Raw genomic sequence first — 20,693 nt, forward strand, 5'->3', positions numbered from 1 at the left:
CCTCTGTGCTGGCATCTAGTACACGGAGGCATGCATGTCTCTGTTTAAGCCTCTGTCCCTGCCTCTGTGCTGGCATCTAGTACACGGAGGCATGCATGTCTCTGTTTAAGCCTCTGTCCCTGCCTCTGTGCTGGCATCTAGTACACGGAGGCATGCATGTCTTTGTTTAAGCTTCTGTTCAACTCCTGCATTGAGGGTAGCTCAGAGAAAGGACCTGACCTCTTTCTTCTTTGGATCCCCAGATTTTAGTAGAACACTTGGCACATAGAAACACACAACCCTTGTCTGCTCAGGGAATGGCTGATGACACAGGGGAGGGGAATGTGAAGGTGGACCTGTCCCGTAAATTCCAGAAGACTTGGGCTTCAATTTCCTCATCAGAACAAAGAGTAGACTGGTTTCCAGTTCTAGCATTCCTTTGTCTTCTGATTCAATGAAGTATATAGGTGGAAAATATACGTTTAAGAAGAGTTCAGAAAAATATGTAGTAAGCCATTGATACACGGTAACTGCTATGCTATTTCACAAATCCTCCTCTGGGGCTGGATGGAACGCTGGACAGGCTGTCAGTGGCGACTTTCACATTCAAAGTACACATTGTACTAAGATGAAAGACTGCATCAGGACTCTACCGGGTGATCCACAAAGCAAAGCTAGACTCAAGTGGTCTGTCTCCCGGGGAGGAAAACATGTCAAGGTGACTGTGTTCTCTGCTGCCTCCCCAGCACGAGTGTGATTTTTAACTGCACATCCAAGTGAACCCTTTCATCTTGCAAACCATATTCAGAGTCAGTAGCTGTCCCCAGAAACGCTTCATTGGAAATGACTGGCAGTAATCATCCCGGGGAGGGAGGGGAGATAAAAGCTGGTCTGGGGAAGATGCCATCATCAGAGATTTGGAGCAGCGGGATTGCAATTAGAGATAGAAAGGGGAGAGAGAAGCTTTGCCTCCTATGTGTGTTCCTTAGAGAGCTACAGAAATGACAGGTCTCCAATCCCAAATGCAAAACGAATCCAGGCAGCAATCATAATAAACCATTAAATGAGCCAACCTAGCAGCAAAGACGCAGAATGCTGTTCACTTGGCTCCCTGTTTAATTCCACCTGAGAAAAATCTCAGGGTGAGTGGGAGTGAAGAGAAGGAATATGGAAGGTCCAGTCCTCACATTGTCCCTGAGTCTAGGAACAGTTCAGAACCTCAAGGCTCTGGGTCATTTGATGCCACATCAGGTGGCTGGGTCACGTAGATGGCCGTTCAGTGTTGGGACAGTTTGGCCACCCTCTTCCTGATCCCACAGCTACCACTTAGATGTTCCTTCTCTTTCATTTCATGATTACAGGGTTTTGCAATATTCAGCTTTCTCTGTGTGATGAACACTCACAAGGAGAGATTCTTATGTGGCTCATCCCTCTCTAATTTACAGGGTTTCTCTCAGAATCCACTGACAAAGCAGATGGTGAGATGAGGATATTGATCACATACTGGCCTGATTAACCCACCTTCTATACAGATTCGACTATGAAGTGTGAGATTTCACAGAAAAACCAGGTCAAAGAAGGCTGTGGGTTAAGGACAGAACTTCAGACTAAAGAGATCCATGCTGAGTTGTGGTTGGAGGACCAGACGATTCCAGAACCCTTTAGACTCTGTTTGTCTTCTGTGGAAGGGGCCCCAAACCCAGCATCTTTGCCCTGTGTTGCATGGATCAAATGAAACAGTGTGTGATATGGTTTGGCTATGTCCCCATCCAGATCTCAACTTGAATTGTATGGCCCAGAATTCCCACGTGTTGTAGAAGGGACCCAGGGACAAGTAATGAATCATGGGGGTCAGTCTTTCCCGTGCTACTCTCGTGATACTAAATAAGTCTCACGAAATCTCGTGGGTTTATCAGGGCTTGCCACGTTAGCTTTTTCCTCATTTTCTCTTGCTGCTGCCATGTAAGAAGTGCCTTTTGCCTCCCGTTATGATTCTGAGGCCTCTCCAGCCATATGGAACTATAACTCCAATTAAACCTCCTTTTCTTCCCAGTCTCAGGTATGTCTTTGTTAGCAGCATGAAAATGGACTAATACAGTGTACATGAGAGTGATCTGTATAACAGTAGAGCCCTCTGCTAATACCTGTTCAATTAGAGACTTCACCAGAAAAACACACACAAAAAGAAATGTTGGTGTCTCAATTATTTCAGGGAGTCTGATTCTCCTCTTGAGAGTAGATGATGCCGGGAGGGAAGAAGTGAGAGGCAGTAAGAGATGCAAGGCAGGCAGGGGTGCACTTCCTCTTCTTCGTTGGAAAGTGACATTCCATGACCCTGAAGCCTTTGTCCATCTCATGACCTTGAAGCTTTTATGCATCTCATGACCTTGAAGTCTTCATAGTGTATCATAAATGTGTGGGCTGCACTCGGGTGATGCTTTCCAGCAAGGGACTCAGAATTATTTTGCAAAGTTTTGCTCATTTGGCTCCCATTTGGAACTATTAACAATAGTCCTGAAATATAATGTGAGCCAGTGGATGCCCATCTCTGGAAATAACATCAGACACATTTAATTTAAAAGTGTCCTCAATGCCTAGGACAGTGTCAGGCACACGGTAGCCTCTATACATATTTATTTCATGTGTGAATGGTTGAATGATTGAATTTGTTTCTGATGGTTGATCTAACCCTGTCAATTTGATTAAACATATGCTACTTCATTTAGCCAAGTCAGGGGAGGGAAGCTTTAGCCCAGCACAAACAAAACCTACTTCTGACTTCAGACACCTCTCAGAGACAAAATGTTTTCCAAACCAGGGCATCTGGCTAGGCCAACTGTCCCAGAAACTGCTTGGGTCCCAGATTTGCCATGGCAGCTCACACATGGTTCATAAACAATTTTCTGATGGTAATTCACTGAAGCAAGAGGAGGAAAGACCTAGTGTATGAATTCAGTAATCAGCCTAGTAATTGATTAAAATCAGTAGAAATCAAACATGTTCTAGAATTTCTGAAAGGCCAGTGAAGCCATGTGTAAGTCTATTAGAAAGTTGAGTTTTTTAAAGCTGAAAAGAAAACGACCCACACACCTTAAATTTATACCTATAAACCTGCGGTCTGCATAACCTAGATTTAACCCAGTCTGAGCCTTCTGCATCTAACACTTTTCTAACTATCCATTTCAACTCTATAAACATGGGTTGAATGATTACCTGGTGCCTAGCCTTGTGTTGGGTGCTCTGAGGGACTCTGCAATCTTTTTATTTTTATTTTTTTGAGACAGGATCTTGCTTTGTCACTCAGGCTGGAGTGCAGTGGTGCCATCACAGTTCACTGAAGCCTCGACTTCATGGGCTCATCTGATCTTCCCACCTCAGCCTCCCAAGTAGCTGGGATTACAGGTGCATGCCACCTTGCCTGGCTAATTTTTGTAGTTTTTGTAGAGACACAGTTTCACCATGTTGCCCAGCCTGGTCTTGAACTCCTGAGCTCACGCAATCTACTTGCCTTGGCCTCCCAAAGTGCTGGGATTACAGGCGTGAGCCACTGTACACAGTCTGCAATCTTTTTATTGACTTGGGAAAACAAGGAAATTCATCACCAGCTAAGGTATGTAACAATAGCACATGAGAGGCAGAGTTCAGCTAATCATATTGGCTATGAGCTCAAGAGAACCAGACTTTATTCAGTAAGTACACAGATTGGGAACACTGATATCAGATGAACCTTCTTGCTCAAAGCGAATGATGCCAAGACATTTATCGAGGGAAGGATTGCCTAGCAGTAGCTATTTAGTGTGATAATGGCGTTTGATAGTTTAGACACAAACACCATTGTCACACTCCACAGCTCTGCTAAGGAAAATCTGTAGCCACAAAGGTGTTAACTTCACCTCCACATTCCACCATTGTCATTGACCACCATAGGGGAACCTCATCAGCTCCACATATTATGACGCGAGCAGAGAAAAGAAGCACCACAGGTGCAAGCGTCTTGAGCAATGGGAAGGGATGAAGACTCACAGATGAAAGGCTTCTGTGTTCTGGAAGAGCAGAGTAGTGAAGCGACCCAGTGCCTGTGTTCCACAACCACCCAAAAACCCCTTCTGCAAAAACTTCCTGTGAAAATGGACAGGAACTCTGTTTGCAACAATTTTCTAAAATGGCTCAGAGAGAAAGAATCTCTAGAGGGAATAGATTTCGGGACATAAATACTTAGTTTATAACGTGGAAGACCACATTGTAAGTGAGAACAATCTGACTGAATGAATGAATGCTCTCCAGCTCTCATCTCCTCACCATACTTCCCAATCCATCATCAGTAAAATGTGATCAATTCTGCAGTCTAGGAAAACTAAAGTTATTTTATATGGGGATACAGCAGTTAGATGTGTTGTGATCTACTCTCTGTGGCATCCGATCTTGCTCAGATTTTCAATCTTCACCGCAGTCACTTTCCACCATAGTGATGGGTGGGAGATGAGGGGAAAGAAGAAGAGGAGGAAGATGGAGAGAGAGGAAGTGAGTCCATTTTCAGTTTGTGATACTCATTTTCTCACAAAAAGGGAACTCTGAATACATCCCAAAGGATTTACTTGGTTTTCCTGTTAAAAATGGTTCCTGACTGATACGTGAACTCCTGCCCACCGTGGAGAATGAGAGGAAATAAAGCATTTTACCCACTCCTTCTTTTCCTGCAAATGCTGAAAAGGGAAAGGGTTGGGAGCCAGTTATTTTTTCCCCAGGATAACTGAGTTGTTAACATCTGACCAGAGCCTTGCTCTAGCCCTAAAACCGACCCATCTTTAACTGCTGAAAATGAACCCTTCTGTATTTTTCAGAAAAAAATGTGCCTTATTCACATGTAGATCATGAAATCACCCTCTTCAAGCTAGACTTGCAGTGACTACCCCCTAAGAAAGCTGAAAGTCGTTCTGCTTCCGTGGAGTTGGAGTGTTGAAGCTGTCTCTTTTTTCCTCTTTCCCTTTTTCACTTTGTGGATTCCTTATCTCCCACTAAATAACTAATTTCCTTTGGTTCCTGTCTGTGGCCTGGCTTTGTTTCATGAAATGTGGTCATTTGCAAGCAGGAAATGTCAATGGCCTGTTTAGACATACTCTCCTCAGGTGGACCTCATCTCCTGGGCAGCTTTACATGACTCAGAGAGAATGAGTGTGAACCCTAGAGTTCTAGGTGGCCCCAATCGCTGCCACAAACCCTGGACGCTCTGAGTGCAGCCCAGTAGTGGACACAGGCGTGTGGTGGCCCATCTTGTCCTTCCCTTTCCCTACGGCTCCTCCTAACAGAGTAGCCAGGCTTGTCCCGCTTAGTCTTTGCTAAGGGACCTAGAACAGAAACCCACACCTCCTGGTCATGCCAGGGCTATTGCTGACCATCACAAGAGGCTCTAGAAGTCTCTTAGCTCAGTTGGGAAGAAACAGTGAGAGGTGAACATTTCTCTGGTTAAAAGGGTCCCTGAAGGATGTGCTTGGAGAGCTCTATCCTGGGCAAGGGCTTGGACTCATTTCACTCCTCAGGGCTCCATAGCAGCATCTGAGCATCCTCCACTTCTCCATGGGGGCTCTCTTGGCTTTTGGCTTTGAGTAATCTGCAAAAGACAGAAAAGGGAAGGAACGCAGGGAAGAATAAAAGAGACGAGGAAGTTAATGTGTTACCAGTGAATTTTACCAACTCCCCGCCCCCAAATAAACCTCCGTTTCTATGGCCCTGAAACCTATCACCAGGAAAGTATCAAAATGTATAGAGAGATTTACCTATGAGGTTGCTCCTAGCGGCATTGTTTATGAGGGTAAACACTGGAAACAACCTAACGCCCAGCTATAGGAGAAGAGTAATATATTCATGACACACCATAACCCTTCACATTGATTCTGTAGAAAAATGGTTGTAGACTTGGGAAGAAATCCAAGATATGCTACTGAATTAAAAAACAGTTTGTAAAACGATACACACAGTATGAGTCCCTTTCTGTGAAAAAATGCATTCATGCCTGAGGCCAAAACATCAGATGTCAACCATCGTTATCTTTCAGTAAAGAAATTATGGTTTCTTTTTATTTTCTCCTTTTGTGTGCATTTGTTAATTTATGATTCATGTGATAGTTTTTAATGAGAAAAATGAGGATTTTAAAAATGTTAAGCAATTGTCTTTCTGGACTCGCAATACAAATTCCTTCTTGAAAGATACTCTTCTGAAATGGGGAAGGTTGGAAGCCCTATTCGTGTATTATTTGTCATAAGCATGTAAAGTTAGTGCTGTGCTGAGTGGCAGGCCTCAGGCTAATTTTTTTAGCAAATTATTAGTGAAATACTTTATGCAGTACAGTACTTTTATGGTATTAGTGCATCAATCACTAAACACATGTTGAGTGGCAATTATTTTGTCTTGTGAGCAGTTTTTAAACATTGCTAAAATGGCCATCATCTTTTATTACTTCTTTGTTTCTGCAGAAGCAGTTAAACTGTCAGTTTACAAAGCAGTTTAAATAAGTAAGCAGAAGGTTTTCTTTTAAAAAAAGAAATGTCATACAATAATACATCTCTAGTAAAATAAAGTGGTTAATGCCAGGATCCACTTCTGAATATTTAAAAAATTCACATAATCATTTCTTATTCTGCAAATTTTTAATGTTCTAGTATTTTCAAATTTAACAACTGAACTTAAATAGTACAAGCTAATAAGAAATGGAAACTTTACACACTGGTTGCGAAGTATTAACATGTTATTTCCTTTGAAAAAATAATGCTTAAGGTAAAGATGTTGGATATTCTCAGGGTGACTTGTCCAAATGCCAGTACAATTTTCTACAGTGTAGAAAAGGCCTTGAGGAATTCTGTGTAGCTTACTTCCTGAGATCTCCCTGAGAAAGACTGAGTGCTAACTATTCCTGAATGGCCGTCTATTAATACTAAATTTCTCCTGTAGTCTCAGCTATTCAGGAGTCTTAGGCAGGAAGATCTCTTGAGCTCAGTTGTTTGAGATCCCATTTCTTTTTTTTTTTTTTGAGATGGAGTTTCGCTCTTGTTGCCCAGGCTAGGGTACAATGGCGCATTCTGGGTTCACCACAACGTCCGCCTCCTGGGTTCAAGCGATTCTCCTGTCTCAGCCTCCCAAGTAGCTGGGATTACAGGCATGTGCCACTACATCCGGCTAATGTTTTGTATTTTTAGTAGAGACGGGGTTTCACCATGTTGGCCAGGATGGTCTCGATCTCTTGACCTCATGATCCACCCGCCTCGGCCTCCCAAAGTGCTGGGATTACAGGCGAGAGCCACCGAGCCTGGCCTGAGATCCGATCCCATTTCTAAAGAAGACACACAGGCCGGTCGCAGTGGCTCACGCCTGTAATCCCAGCACTTTGGAAGGCCGAGGCGGGTGGATCACTAGGTCAAGAGATCAAGGCGGGCAGATCACAAGGTCAACATGGTGAAACCCTGTCTCTTAAAAAAAAAAAAAAGAAAAGAAAAGAAAAAGAAAACACGCACACTAAATTTCTGTGCGCATCATCTTCCTGCCCTCATCTTCCCAACTGTGATGAAGTCTCTAGGCATCTCTAGCTGCTGTGGTCAGTACAGAATGTAGCTTTCCCATTGGATCCGTGAGTATGAAAAACAGGCTACATTCGGTTTGCTCCTCTTTTAATGCCCTGCATTTCTTTTCATAAGTGAGAAAAAAAGCTCATTAAGGAGGAAGCCTTTACAAAGCCAGACCCTCCAGCAAATTCACCACTCTGTATGTATTCTGTACGCTCCACAGCTCCCAGCGTGACCTCTTAGAGTTACAAGCACCAGGAATATCGCAACACTCCCTGTTCTTTCTTGGGTCAGATCTGGGCACAAGCAGCTTGTCTTTGCTTTAATATTCTGTTCCCAGGGGCTAAGAGCCCTTTGTTCTAGGGCCAACCCCATGGGGACTGTGAATGTCACCTCGCTGCAAACCTAACCAATTAGTACCAAAAAAAAAAAAAATTCATAATAAGTGAAAGATAAATGGAGATGCGTTTTGCTCTGAATCCACATTTACTGCCATTTAAAACAGATGCATTAAATCCAACCATTTGATTCTTTTAGTCTGTTAGTCTAGATGATAAAGGAAGTCACTATTATACTTCTGAGTCCTGTCATTTTGAAAGTGCATAGACATTTAAAAATAGAATGTTTTTGTCAACAGGGAGGAAAGCAGCATTTCTTTCCTCATTGGCATACTTCTAGAAGGGAAATCTGGAAAGTTCCTTATTCAGGCACCTGTAATCGCCTGTGTTTCTCACCAACCAGTGGTGAAGAAGGAATCTCTGGGTACGTTTTAGCCAAGTTGGGACCTCCTTGGACTCTTTTTAAAGAGAATTGCTGAGGCCTGGGGATTCCTAAGGTGCCGTTTCATTTCTGTGCAGGTGCTCAGTTATTTTTTAGTGCTATTGAGGAAACACTACGGCTTGGACAGAGAAGTGCAAAAGGAGTGACTCTAATGCTGGCGTTCCACGTGAATGCTTCGGTGCTATCGTTAAATCAGGCCATCATAAAAACAGAACTGGCTTAATGTCCAGCCACTCCAAGCGCAGAAATAAAACGCCCCGAGCCCTCTGCTCCTCCCCAGCCTCATCCTCTCTCCCTCTGCAGGGTGATCATTTCTTTTCCTCCTTAAGCCATTTTGTTATTTTGCTTTAAAAGGAAACCATGTGCTACTCTCGCTCAGTAAAGTCTCCAGTGTTCCTCAAGCTTTCTGAAGACACAGAATCATCACGGAAGACAAAGTTATGGTGTGTTCAACACCTGTTGTTGCTCAGGTGCTGGGCGGTGTCTTTTACAACATTGGAGTCAGCAGCCCCCATCATTTCCCAATCAGCGGTCACCCCAAAGCACAGCCTGATCACTCAAGGGGACCCACAGGCACCCCGGGAGAGCCGCACTTACCCCCGGTCGGCTCCGATCCTCTCAGCCGGGGCCCCTCCTGTGGCAGGCAGGACGGCGCCGTCCACAGCTTCTGTGGCTTTTAGGCCTCTCCCCTCTCCCTTTATGGGATCCAGGGTTTAAAAGTAAACAATTCTTTCTCTTTCTGATAAGTCGTATTATTTATCGATTCGGGGGGGAGGGAGGGCACGACCTCAGGCCACTAAGTCAGCATCACCTTTGGTCGAACACACTCAGCAAGATTGGAAAGTCCAACCCTGGCTGAGTGGGGGTGCGCAGCCAGCAGGCGGCCATGGGGGCCACCGGGGCAGAGCAGGGAGGTCACCTGGAGAACACATCTTCCCCGTGGAACCCCAGGTTTCAGCCAGCTTCACTGTCTTCACAGGAGGACTGCCATGTATGACCTGGTCACCTCCCCAGATTTCTAGAGCCAGAAGAGGCACCGGGCCACAGGAGCCTGCTAAGTTCAATAGATCCTTGGTGCATCCGACGTAGAGCTCTTGACCAATATTTGGAAGCCAATCTCATTCTCCTCTTGAACTGGCTATTTCTGACGTCGTTACCATGCATTCCTTTGTTCACGCCAGCAATCACGTATGAAGCTCCTCCTTATCTGCTAAGCTCTAGAAATGCCACGGGCAGCAAGATGAACAGAGCCCACAGCCAGGCGGTGAGGCAGGCGGCACGGGAGCAGCCGCGTGGACGGCAGGGAGGCTGCCGCTTGGCCTAGCTGCATTCTGTTGTCAGCTATTTATATTACTTTTTATTTATTTTTGTTTATTTTTTTGAGATGGAGTCTCACTCTGTCACCCAGGCTGGAGTCAGTGGTGCAATCTCAGCTCACTGCAACCTCCGCCTTCTGGGTTCAAGCAATTCTCCTTCCTTAGCCTCCTGAGTAGCTGGGACTGCAGGTGCCCGCCACCATGCCTGGCTAATTTTTAAATTTTTAGTAGAGATGGGGTTTCGCCATGTTGGCCAGGCTAATCTTGAACTTCTGAACTCAAGTGATCTGCCCACCTTGGTCTCCCAAAGTGCTGGGATTACAGGCATGAGCCACTGGACCCAGCTGTTGGCTATTATTTTTAATGTCTCTGATTATTTCTTTTCCTTCTCAGGTCATTTGGTTTTCTTTCTTCTTTCTTTCCTTTCTTCTTTCTTTCTCTCTCTTTCTTTTACTTTCTCTCCTTCCTTCCTTCCTTTCCTCCCTCCCTCTCTCCCACCCTCCCTTCCTCCCTCCTTCCTTCCTTCCTTCCTTCCCTCCCTTCCTTTCTTTTTTTTTTTTTTTTTGAGACAAGGTCTCACTCTGTCACCCAGGCTGGAGTGCAGTGACATGATCACAGCTCACTGTAGCCTCGACCTTCTGAACTCAAGCAATCCCTCAGTCTCAGCCTCCCCAGTAGCTGGGACTACAGGTGCCCACAGCTGGCTAATTTTTGTACTTTTTTTTGTAGAGATGGGGTTTTGCCACATTGCTATTTTGCTTTCTTATTTTTTAAAAGGAAACTCTTCGTTGCTCTCTCCAATAAACACAAATGCAATCTGAAGTGAGGTCTGGTCATTCCAGTTGATGATGATCCGAGGAGTTGGGTGGCCTTAATTTAACTAGCAGGTATTGTCATCCTGCTAGTGTCATACTTCCTTTTAGTTGTCATATTTCTTTTCAGGTAAAAATGAAAAACAAAATATACTCATGACATTTTTTTTTCTTGCCGAAGAGCTGAACTCAAGAAATGAGGCAGTGAGTGGGCACCACCATTTGTTCCCGGCATGCTCCCTAGGTTCCTGGGGGAACTCAGTTCCTTCAGGTTGCCTACAACCTCCTGAGGGGTCCTGTACACTCAGCCCTACAGAAGACAGGGCCCTCCCACGGGGCTGAGGGATTGGCCTCCTGTTCCTTTGGGAAAACCCCCACAGTGCACCCTGATGTGAGAAAAACATCCTGAGGGCCCTCTGGAAGTTGCCAAAGCCCTGTGCTCCCCAGTGTTGGTCTATAAATATGGTGTCAATGGGATTTTTTCTTATGGTCACATTTCTGGCACCGCAGTGTTGGCACTGCCTTTGCAAACTTGCTGTGCACCTTTTAAGTTGCTTCTCCTGATTTCAGCCATCCTATTTCTTTTCAGAATTGCTGTTGGTTTTCCTCCTTTAAAGTGAAACAGATTCCTCAGGGTTCCCTGTCATCCTGCCCTTTGAAAGAAAGACATTCTTTCAAAGACATTCTTTCAAAGAGCAGGACAAACCCTTCCACCCCCAGGCCTCCTCGGTCCCACATTATTCGGGTCACTCTCATCAGCATTTTTGCTGAGATGATTTTCTCTTCATTTAGAAAAACAGGATAAAGACAAATGTTCAGCTTTCAGATGATTTTCTTTACATTCCCAGTGAGGGGACTTGCAAGGATTCTAAACTTCAGAGACAGGATGAATGTTTTTCAAACTTCTGGCAAATCACATAACTTTACCTCAGCTGCTTTTAAAAGTGATTTTTTGGCCAGGCATAGTGGCTCACACCTATAATTCTAGCACTTTGGGAGGCAAAGGTGGGTGGATTGATTGAGCTCGGAAGTTTGAGACAAGCCTGAGCAACACAGTGAGATCCTGTCCCTACAAAAATTAGTTGGACGTGGTCGCATGCACCTATAGACCCAGCTACTTGGGAGGCTGAGGCAGGAGGATTGCCTGAGCCTGGGAGGTGGAGGTTGCAGTGAGCTGAGATCGCACCACTGTGTTGCAGCTTAGAATAAGACGCTGTCTGGGAAAGAAAAAAAGTGACTTTTTATTTTATTTTTATTTTTATATTTTTTAGACAGTGTTGTGCTCTGTCACCCAGGCTGGAGTGCAGTGATGTGATCTCGGCTCACTGCAACCTCCACCTCCCAGGCTCAGGCAATCCTCCTGCCTCAGCCTCCCAAGTAGCTGGGACACAGGTGCACATCACCATGCCCAGATAATTTTTTGTATGTTTAGTAGAGACGGGGTTTCATTGTGTTAGCCAGGATAGTCTTGATCTCCTGACCTCCTGATCCACCTGCCTCAGCCTCCCAAAGTGCTGGGTTTACTGGTGTGAGCCACTGTGTCCAGCCTGACTTTTTATTTTTTAAGAAATAAAGGTGTGTGCCTTTTTTAAAAAAGTAGATGTGAATCTTGGAAGGTTGAAGTTTAACTTAGAATGTCTAAATCCCTAACGTGTATATTCAGATACAGGCTGCAAAATTGGGCTTCACCAACAGTGAAAAACAAAATCAGGTAACTTTCCAGTAGCTACAGCTGGAAACAGGCTCTGGTCATTGTGGGTGATTTGCTCCATGGTTTTCTCATCTTCCTGCCATGAGCTGCAGGCTTTGTTAAATGGAAAAAAAAAAAAAAAAGGTGATCACTTCCAATGAAGAATGCCAAACTTTTGCCATGAGGGGTGCTGAAGTTTGGGGACTGGAATCCTGGGTCTCATTCAAGACTGTTTGCCGTTTGGGTTTTTGCCTTTGGACAAAAATAACTTCTTATTTCTGAGGCTTTAGTTTCCTGTCTGTGTAGCAAAGCTGAGAATACTTGCTTGTCATTTGCTCCGAAACCTTAAGTGAAACAGGAGATGAATTCATCTTTAATAATGATCAGGAGACTGAGGCAGGATGATCCATTGAGCCCAGGAGTTTGAGTCCAGCCTGGACAACCTAGCAGTACCACTGTCTCTAAAAATAAGAAATAAGTGGCTGGGCGCGGAGGCTCACACCTGTAATTCCAGCACTTTGGGAGGCCGAGGTGGGTGGATCATGAGGTCAGGAGATGGAGACCAGCCTGGCCAACATGGTGAAACCCCATCTCTACTAAAATACAAAAAACTAGCCGGACATAGTGGCATGTGCGCACCTGTAGTCCCAGTTACTCGGGAGGCTGAGGCAGGAGAATCATTTGAACCTGGGAAGTGGAGGTTGCAGTGAGCCGAGATTGTGCCTCCGCACTCCAGCCTGGTGATAGAGCAAGACTCTGTCTAAAAAAAAAAAAGAGAGAAATAAGTGACTAGAGAATAACAGAGTTGGATACAGAGAATGATGAAGGGCATGGGCTGTCTGGATTAACTGGGTATTTATTCTACCAGTAAAGAGACCAAAGGAGGCTAATTTGCCATGTGCAGGGACCAGGCCAAGCCCAGTGGGGCTGGAAGGAAGCAGGGTTTCTGTAGCCTCAGATTTGTTAATAAGAAAATCAAAATCGCTTTCAATTCAATGTCACAAGCCAGGACCCAAGTGAAAACGCAATGTTGACACACGTATCACCTTCTCCTACAAAAGTTCCTTCTCTTATGGCTGGGAACAGGCCCAGAACACTGTTGGTGCATAGGAGCAGGGGCTTGGTTGCAGTGATCATGGGAGAGGGTCATCACATGAATGAGTGGTACCCACTCTCAGGAGGCAGTTGAAAATAAATTGTGTACATGGTGATATTTCTCCCCACTTCAGCACATAGCCCCAAAGAATTTAGGAGTATGCCACTTAACCTGAGTACCATTATCAGAGCTAAATTAACAGTACTTATTCTCTAATAGCACCTACTATTTAGCTTATTATTTTTCTTGAGACAGTCTCACTCTATTCACCCAGGCTGGAGTGCAGTGGTGTGATCTTGGCTCACTACAACCTCTGCCTCCAGGTTCAAGCGATTCTCCTGCCTCAACCTCCCAAATAGCTGGGATTACAGGTGCATGCCATCACACCGGGCTAATTTTTGTATTTTTTAGTAGAGACAGGGTTTCAACATGTTGGCCAGGCTGGTCTTGAACTCCTGGTCTCAGGTGATCCACCTGCCTCGGCTTCCCAAAGTGCTTACAGGCATGAGTGACCATGCCCAGCCCATTTAGCTTATTTTCAAATTTCCCATTTATCCCCCAACTCTTTTATAGCAGTTTTTTGTTTGTTTGTTTTTAGCCTAGGATTTAGTCAAGATTCATGCTTGCATTTATCTCTTTCTTTTTTTAATTGACAGAATTTATCTGGATGTTCTCTGGCATTCCATCAAATGTTATTTTTCTGTCATAGTTTTTCCAGAATTGGCCACTGCCCTTGCATTTCTAGTGAGTGAAGGCCTAGAATGCAGGCCTGGGGACCTTCCACCTGGCCTCCCTCTCTCCACGGCCTCTCACTTCTAATTTGAGCAAATAATCTGAGTGAACCTTCTTAAAACACCAAACAAGAATCTCCAACGAGTCCTCATTCATTCATTTAAGAACTATTTTTTGGGGGCCACCATGTCTGAGGTATCTGGTATCTATTCTAGATAGCGGGTGTACGGCAGCAAAACTAACAAATAAGCAAACATAACCAGACTAAAATGCCTTCCCTCCTGGAGCTCACATCCAGAAGAAGCAGACAATCAATCAACAAAATAAAGAAAAGCAGAGAAGCAGAGAGCGAGGTTTGGGGAGAGACTCCAGATAGTGTGAGTAAGCAAGGCCCCACGGAGGGAGGGTTTGAGAAGAGAGCAGAGGAGGCTGAAAAGTAAACTGGCCGGGCACAGTGGCTTATGCTCGTAATCCCAGCACTTTGCGAGGCTGAGGCGGGCAGATCACTTGTGGTCAGGAGTTTGAGACCAATCTGGTTAACATGGCGAAAACCCGTACGCAGATTATGGAGATGTTAAAATGCGGGAAAATTATTTGTTTGACAATGAATGAAATACAACAATTTGAATCCCTCTTACTCTCTGCCCCCCTTTATATTTGACAAACAACTGGCTAGTTGTTAACAGCATTGACCTTGCAGCTAGACTGTCTAGGTTCAGACCCCAGCTCTCCCACTCACTAGCTGCAGGAACTTGAACAAGGTACTTAAAAACTATCTGTGCCTCTGTTTATAAATTTGTGTTAATAGTAGTACCTGCTTCCTAAGGTCAAGCACAGAAGCACAGAAGCAGTCCTATGAGGATTAAATGAGTTAATATATATAAACGTAGAATAGTGCCCATCCCAGGGTTAACACTACTAAGTGTTATTATTAAATTCTGAGAATGTCTTTGATTATTCTTATTTCAATTTTAAAATAAAGAAACAGGTCAAAGCTAGAGCTGGTACAATGTGTCAAGCCAGGACTTGAAGGACATTTTTCTAAAGGCAATTCACTGCCCTTTGCAGCTGTCCCTGCCACACCCATGCTAAGGAAGCCAGGCTCCAGTGCCCAGGACTTCACTTTTCCAAGAGGAGTTAAAAACTCGGGGCTCCATTGCCAAGCTTTACAGCTGCTCCTCTTCCAACTTGTCCATTTTCTTCCCCCAGATGTTCTATCGTTGTGCTCCAAAAACCACCATCTTATCACCTTGAGCATTTTTGCTCAGTGTGAGCATAAGAATACAGGAGAGAATACAGAAGCAGGTCTCTGCCAGAGCGTGTACAGGACCCCTGAGAACAGACCTCTGCATCAGCAAGACTCTGGGCCTCCTTTCCTGAGAAGGAGAAAGGAGAGTTGCCTTGTGAATATGGAGTCTTTCATGCACCAAGACCCAATGCCCAGGCCAAAGGTTGAGTCACAGTTCACAGATCCTCAGAAGAGAGGGGCCAATCTTACTTCTAACCCTTCCTGACTTTAAAGGAATTCTGGCCTGGGTAGGGTGGCTCACACCTGTAATCCCAGCACTTTGGAAGCCTGAGGCGGAGGATCACTTGAGCCCAAGAGTTTAAGACCAGGCTAGGCAACATAATGAGACCTCATGTCTACAAAATTAAAAGTAAAAGGAATTCTGGACTGGGCATGCTGCTGAGTGCCTATAGTCCCAGCTACTCTGGAGACTGAGGCAGGAAGATTGCTTGAGGCCAGGAATCTGAGGCTGTAGTGAGTTATGATCATGCCATTGCACTCCAGCTTGGGTGACAGAGTGAGAAACCCTATCTCTAAAATACAAATTTTTTAAAATAAAGAAATTCTGACTGTACCCTTCTCCTCTCATCATTAGAGACCTCATTTGGAAAAAGCAAAGTCATCTTGAGAAAAGCCACTTGAAGAAAGGACTTCAAGTTGATGCATTCATTCATTTGTTCATACTCTATCCTAGGTAGCTCTCTACCAGCACTTGGGCTAGCATCACATAATTCTCCCTCCTGCCTCCCCAGCCTCCCCAGGAGCTTCATGAGGTTTCTCCCTGTAATCTCAAAGTCATCTAGGATGTTCACAGGTTAAAGGAACCACATACTCTGGACAATGTCAAATACACCCCAAGTTAGTGGTCTCTGCTATAATTTTCTTGCAGGCTAAGGTCAGCTATGTGAAATAGTTCACAAAGCAACATAGTGTTTTCACAAAGCAACATAGCGTTTTGGCAGGAAATTCTAAGCCATTTGGCCACTGTAATAATGTTCCCTCTGTCTTCCTGTAAGTCCAGTGTTAGGCTGGGAAGTTCAGGTGAAAGTCTTGGGTATTGATTCTCTGATGCATGGGGGGCTCCTGTGCCCGTCCCTCTGAGCGTGATTCTCATAGTCCCCACTTCGATGGAGAGTTCTCTAAAGAAGCACTCCCCCATCTTTGGTGCAGGTCACTTCCATCCCCTTGTCTCCTTGTCCCCCACCCCATTTCCTTGTCCCCAGTGTCTTGCACAGGGAGGCATTTACTGCACTCCCCTCCAACCTGGGTTTCCCTGAGATCTGTCCACTAGCTCCTTCCAACAAAACTTTCTGTATGCTTGTTATTTCCTCTTCAATGTCCCCTACCTGCACACTTAGCCACTGATAGACTCAAACAAGATTTATCCTGAATTAAAAGCGTTTAGTATAGGCTGAGCGCAGTGGCTCATGCCTGCAATCCCACCACTTTGGGAGGCTGAGGCAGGCAGATCTCCTGAGGTCGAGAGTTCGAGACCAGCCTGACCAACATGGAGGAACCTCATCTCTACTAAAAATACAAAATTAACTGGTCATGGTGGCACCTCTGAGGTGAAAGCATTGCTTGAGCTTGGGAGGTCCCTGCAGTGATCATGCAACTGCATTCCAGCCTGGGTGACAGAGTGAGACCCTGTCTCAAAAATGTATATAAAATAAATTTTTTTAGTATAAGTATGTGCCATGAAATATTTGAGGCAAACTTATGCCAAAAATTATTCATTGTTTATTTGAAATGCAAATTTGATTAGATATTCTGCATTTTATTTGGAACCCTGTCCCCAGTGTATCCCTGGAGTGTGCAAGATGCTGTGCTAATACACTGACCTAACTCAGCTCATTTTGGAGGTTAAAGGTCAGCTTCCTTAGAATTACATCATTCTTTGAACACGTGATTATTTTAATAAAAGTACTGCATTTGGCTGCGCGCAGTGGCTCGTGCCTGTAATCCTAGCACTTTGGGAGGCTGAGGCGGGCAGATCACTTGAGCTCAGGAGTTCCAGACCAGCCTGGGTGAAATAATGAGATCCTGTCTCTACAAAAAATACAAAAATTAGCCGGGCATGGTGCCATGCTCCTGTAGTCCCAGCTTCTTGGGAGGCTGAGGCAGGAAAATTGCTTAAGCCTAGGAGGCAGAGGTTGCAGTGAGCTGAGATTATGCCATAACACTCCAGCCTGGGCAACAAAGCCAGACCCTGTCTCAAGAAAAGAAAAAATACATATAGTTTCCTCATGTTTCTAAGTGAAAATAGCAGCCAGTGCAAAATCATGGCTACTGTATACATGATGAAAGCTCATAGTATGGGAAGGAAAGGAGGAAGGGAAGGAGGGAAGGAGGGAGGGAGGAAGGGAGGAAGGAGAGCAAAGGAGAGCATGTGTATGTTACAGGCTGATCTTACAAATAACTGTGCCGTCTTTCTAGGGCAACTTGAAAACCCCAAGAAATATTTTCCCCTTCCTTCCTTTTCCCTCCCTTGCTCTCAACATATGTCCTAACTTGGTGCCTGAAATTTCACCATTAGAAATTCATTGCTTGGAAAGGAAGATGACGGAAATATGTGATTGTCTTTTCTGTACCCATTCCTGGAATATCTGTTCTAAAAAAGTGCCGCAAACAACAACAACAGCTAAGAAGGACTCAGGTATGTCAAACATCAGTTATCCTATTATCACTGAAGAAGTTGCCCCCTCCCCAAAAATACCATTCTTGAATATTAAAGGCCAAAAAATAGTAATAATCCGGCCCAGCAGGCTGGTGAGGTATGCTGTATTGTGATGAACCGTCATCTGCATGCTGGTGGAGTAACACGTGGTGTGGGCAAAGCAGGGCGGTCAGGTGTCTTGAGGAACAAGGAATTATTGGCCAAAGTGGCTGGAAATGAGGGGAGATGAGGAGAAAGAAAGAAAGACCAATATGGTCTACATCAAAGTATCATTTCTCTACCTTCTTAGATTACTAATAGCCTTTAAAAAAAAAAGGTGAAAAGCATTCCCCTAACTCATCTGACTAAAGTATATTTCGTTGTTAGTGATTCTCACATTGGGGACCCATCTGCCAAGGCAGGGAGCAGCTTCAGCTTCTCTCAGTGTGGTCAAGTTTGATTTGAATGGAAAGTGAGCAAAGGCTGCCAGCCCTCCCAGGAAGCTGCTGTGCCCGTATTCATCAGCTGGGCTGGTATCACAGCAAACTCAAGGTGAAGGAGAATGGTCAACCATTCATTATAAGGCAGAAAAGTCGGCGTCCACGAAACGGCAGATAAGTCAATGTCTGTGAGATCCATATCAGCTCCCAATGAGACATCTCCACCTGTCAGTGGAGCCTGGCTCTGGAAAGTGGTGACTTTGTTCTGTGATGAGTTTTCCCCAACTGCTTAGCCTTGGTTTTCTGATTGGTAAAATCAAGAGACTCTGACATAACCTCCTTTGGAACTCTTACATTAGGATTTTCTGAGTCAGTCAGTCACTCAGTGGCAAGTACATTAGTTGCCGGGCCTCTGCGTCATAGCTTCCTTTTCTCTCCTTCCCCTCCCGTGATATGCCGCGTTGTGAATGCACTTGGGGGCTGTGCATTTCCAGCCAGGCAAGGCAGGGAGGACTTATAAGAGATTAAGATGTACCAGAAATCCCACAGTTGCTGACAGCTATTTGTTATTTCTTGTTGGAGAGATATGGCAGCCCTATCTGCCTGTTCCTTAGAAACCGACAGTATGTGCGGATTGTAGCCTGCCTTTTCCTACAAACTGGGGCCATTGCATATGGTGCTCTGAACCTGGCTTTTAAAATTTCACAATCTATTGTTGAGGTCATTTTGTGTCAGTACACATAGAGTTTCTTTTTTCTTTATTCGTGGATGAGTAATAGGATGTGATGTGGGACTTTTCCCCTTGTTCTGGAATTACAGCCAAGGGTCGATGCTGTAAACAGAAGATGCTAGGTGTTCCTGCATTCTACAGAGAGCCCTGACCTGAGGCCACCATCGCCTCCGCAAATAACTTCCGAGGCCTTGAAACCTCCCTATGCATCAACCACCTGGGCAGGTTTCTGTGGGGAGCACACTCGGCCTTGGAGGAGGTGGAAAGTCAGCTGTGGGGATGGCTGTGTGCCTGGGGAGAAGTGACTTCTTTTCTTCCCCAAAAGCTTCTCATCATGTAGGTGGATGGGAAAGGGATCCTGGAGAGTCACTCATGAGCCTTGCCAGAAGGGGAGACAGCGGGCTTTCCAGCCTGACACCACTGAGCCGTGGAATTGAGGGTCCACATGGGGGCACGCCACGGAAGAAGGGAGGTGAGAGAGCCAAGAGGCAGCTTGTGTGCCCATAGAGGCTGAGTACCCGCTGGCTGCCTGTGCTAGAGGGCAGAAGGGACCTGTGGGGTGTAGGGCGCTATGACTGGGAAGACAGACACAGTCCTGCCATCCCAGTTCTGGGGCCTCAGCAGTACCGGGAGGACCTACCAGAGCTTTTCCAGAGAGCTCCAGAAGTGCCTAAAGTGGGCCTCAGGGGCTGGCATTCCCCAGTCTGGACCAAAAGAAGACAATGCCCCTTCCTGTGGCAGGTCCCCAGTGACAGAAGGCCTGGGGTGGAGCCAAACGCTGCTCTCATGAAAGCCACACCCACCATCTGCTTAGAGATCACCAGGATCCCATAGAACCTTCCTTGCTAAAGTAGACACCAGGGAGCTCTTGTCCCTGACAGGCCACCAGCAAGTGGAAGAACTCAGCCATCTGGTTTCTCTCTTTGCCCTCAACCTCAGGTGAGACCTTAGAACTCAGCCCAGGCCACACCTCTGCAGCTGCTGGGGAGGTTAGGCTTTTAAACATTAACAAGGTTGAAATGTACACAGAAGTGGACATACTCCAACTACAGAAAGTTGCAGGATCTGCCCAAGTTGTCATTAAAGGACAGTCAAAAGAGATTAGGCACAAGGCAGTGGAAAGCAGCAATTTAGGGGGCAGAAAAGAAACTTTATGTTTACACTCCATGGATTGAGACTTCTCAATCAGTGCCTTCCAGGTGCCATGGCAACCGGCTCTAAAAAGGGGCCATCATTGTTTCAACTTTCCTCAGATTGGTTCAGTCTTTTGCTAGTTCAAAAACAGTGCTGCCAGGCAACGCCCCACTTTGATCTTGAGCCCTGTCTCTTGTTTGAATCAATTTGGGGAGAAATTATTCAGAGTTGAGCTTCAGATTTTCATAGTTTGAGCACATCCTCTGCCTCCTGAAGACTGTTGTCCTGCCCTCAAACTCAAACTCTTTTGGCAGCTGAAGCTGTGTGCCTGATAGCCAGGCTGCCCTGGCTTGTTGGGGGTCTGGGCTCAGCTGTCTCAGCATGGCTCGTGGGGGTCAGGCGCACCCCACCCTGGGGGACAGGCGCACCCCACCCTGGGGGACAGACGTTCCCTGCGCTCTGTTCTCCAGACAGGGCGTCTCTTCCA

At 45.4% G+C, this 20,693-nt stretch overlaps 1 long non-coding RNA gene across 1 annotated transcript; it reads right to left on the reverse strand.

Moving 5' to 3' along the window:
* Window positions 1–3,531: 3,531 nt before the first annotated feature.
* LOC105712989 (uncharacterized) lies at window positions 3,532–9,423 on the reverse strand. Its single transcript, XR_001106471.2, has 2 exons — window positions 8,910–9,423; window positions 3,532–5,587 (listed from the first exon to the last, which is right to left on the reverse strand). It is a non-coding gene; the product is annotated as an uncharacterized LOC105712989 (long non-coding RNA).
* Window positions 9,424–20,693: the final 11,270 nt, after the last annotated feature.

Source organism: Aotus nancymaae, unplaced genomic scaffold (assembly GCF_030222135.1).
Source record: "Aotus nancymaae isolate 86718 unplaced genomic scaffold, 86718_ANA_hifiasm-v0.15.2.pri h1tg000020l, whole genome shotgun sequence".
In the NCBI taxonomy this organism is placed as follows: Eukaryota; Metazoa; Chordata; class Mammalia; order Primates; family Aotidae; genus Aotus; species Aotus nancymaae.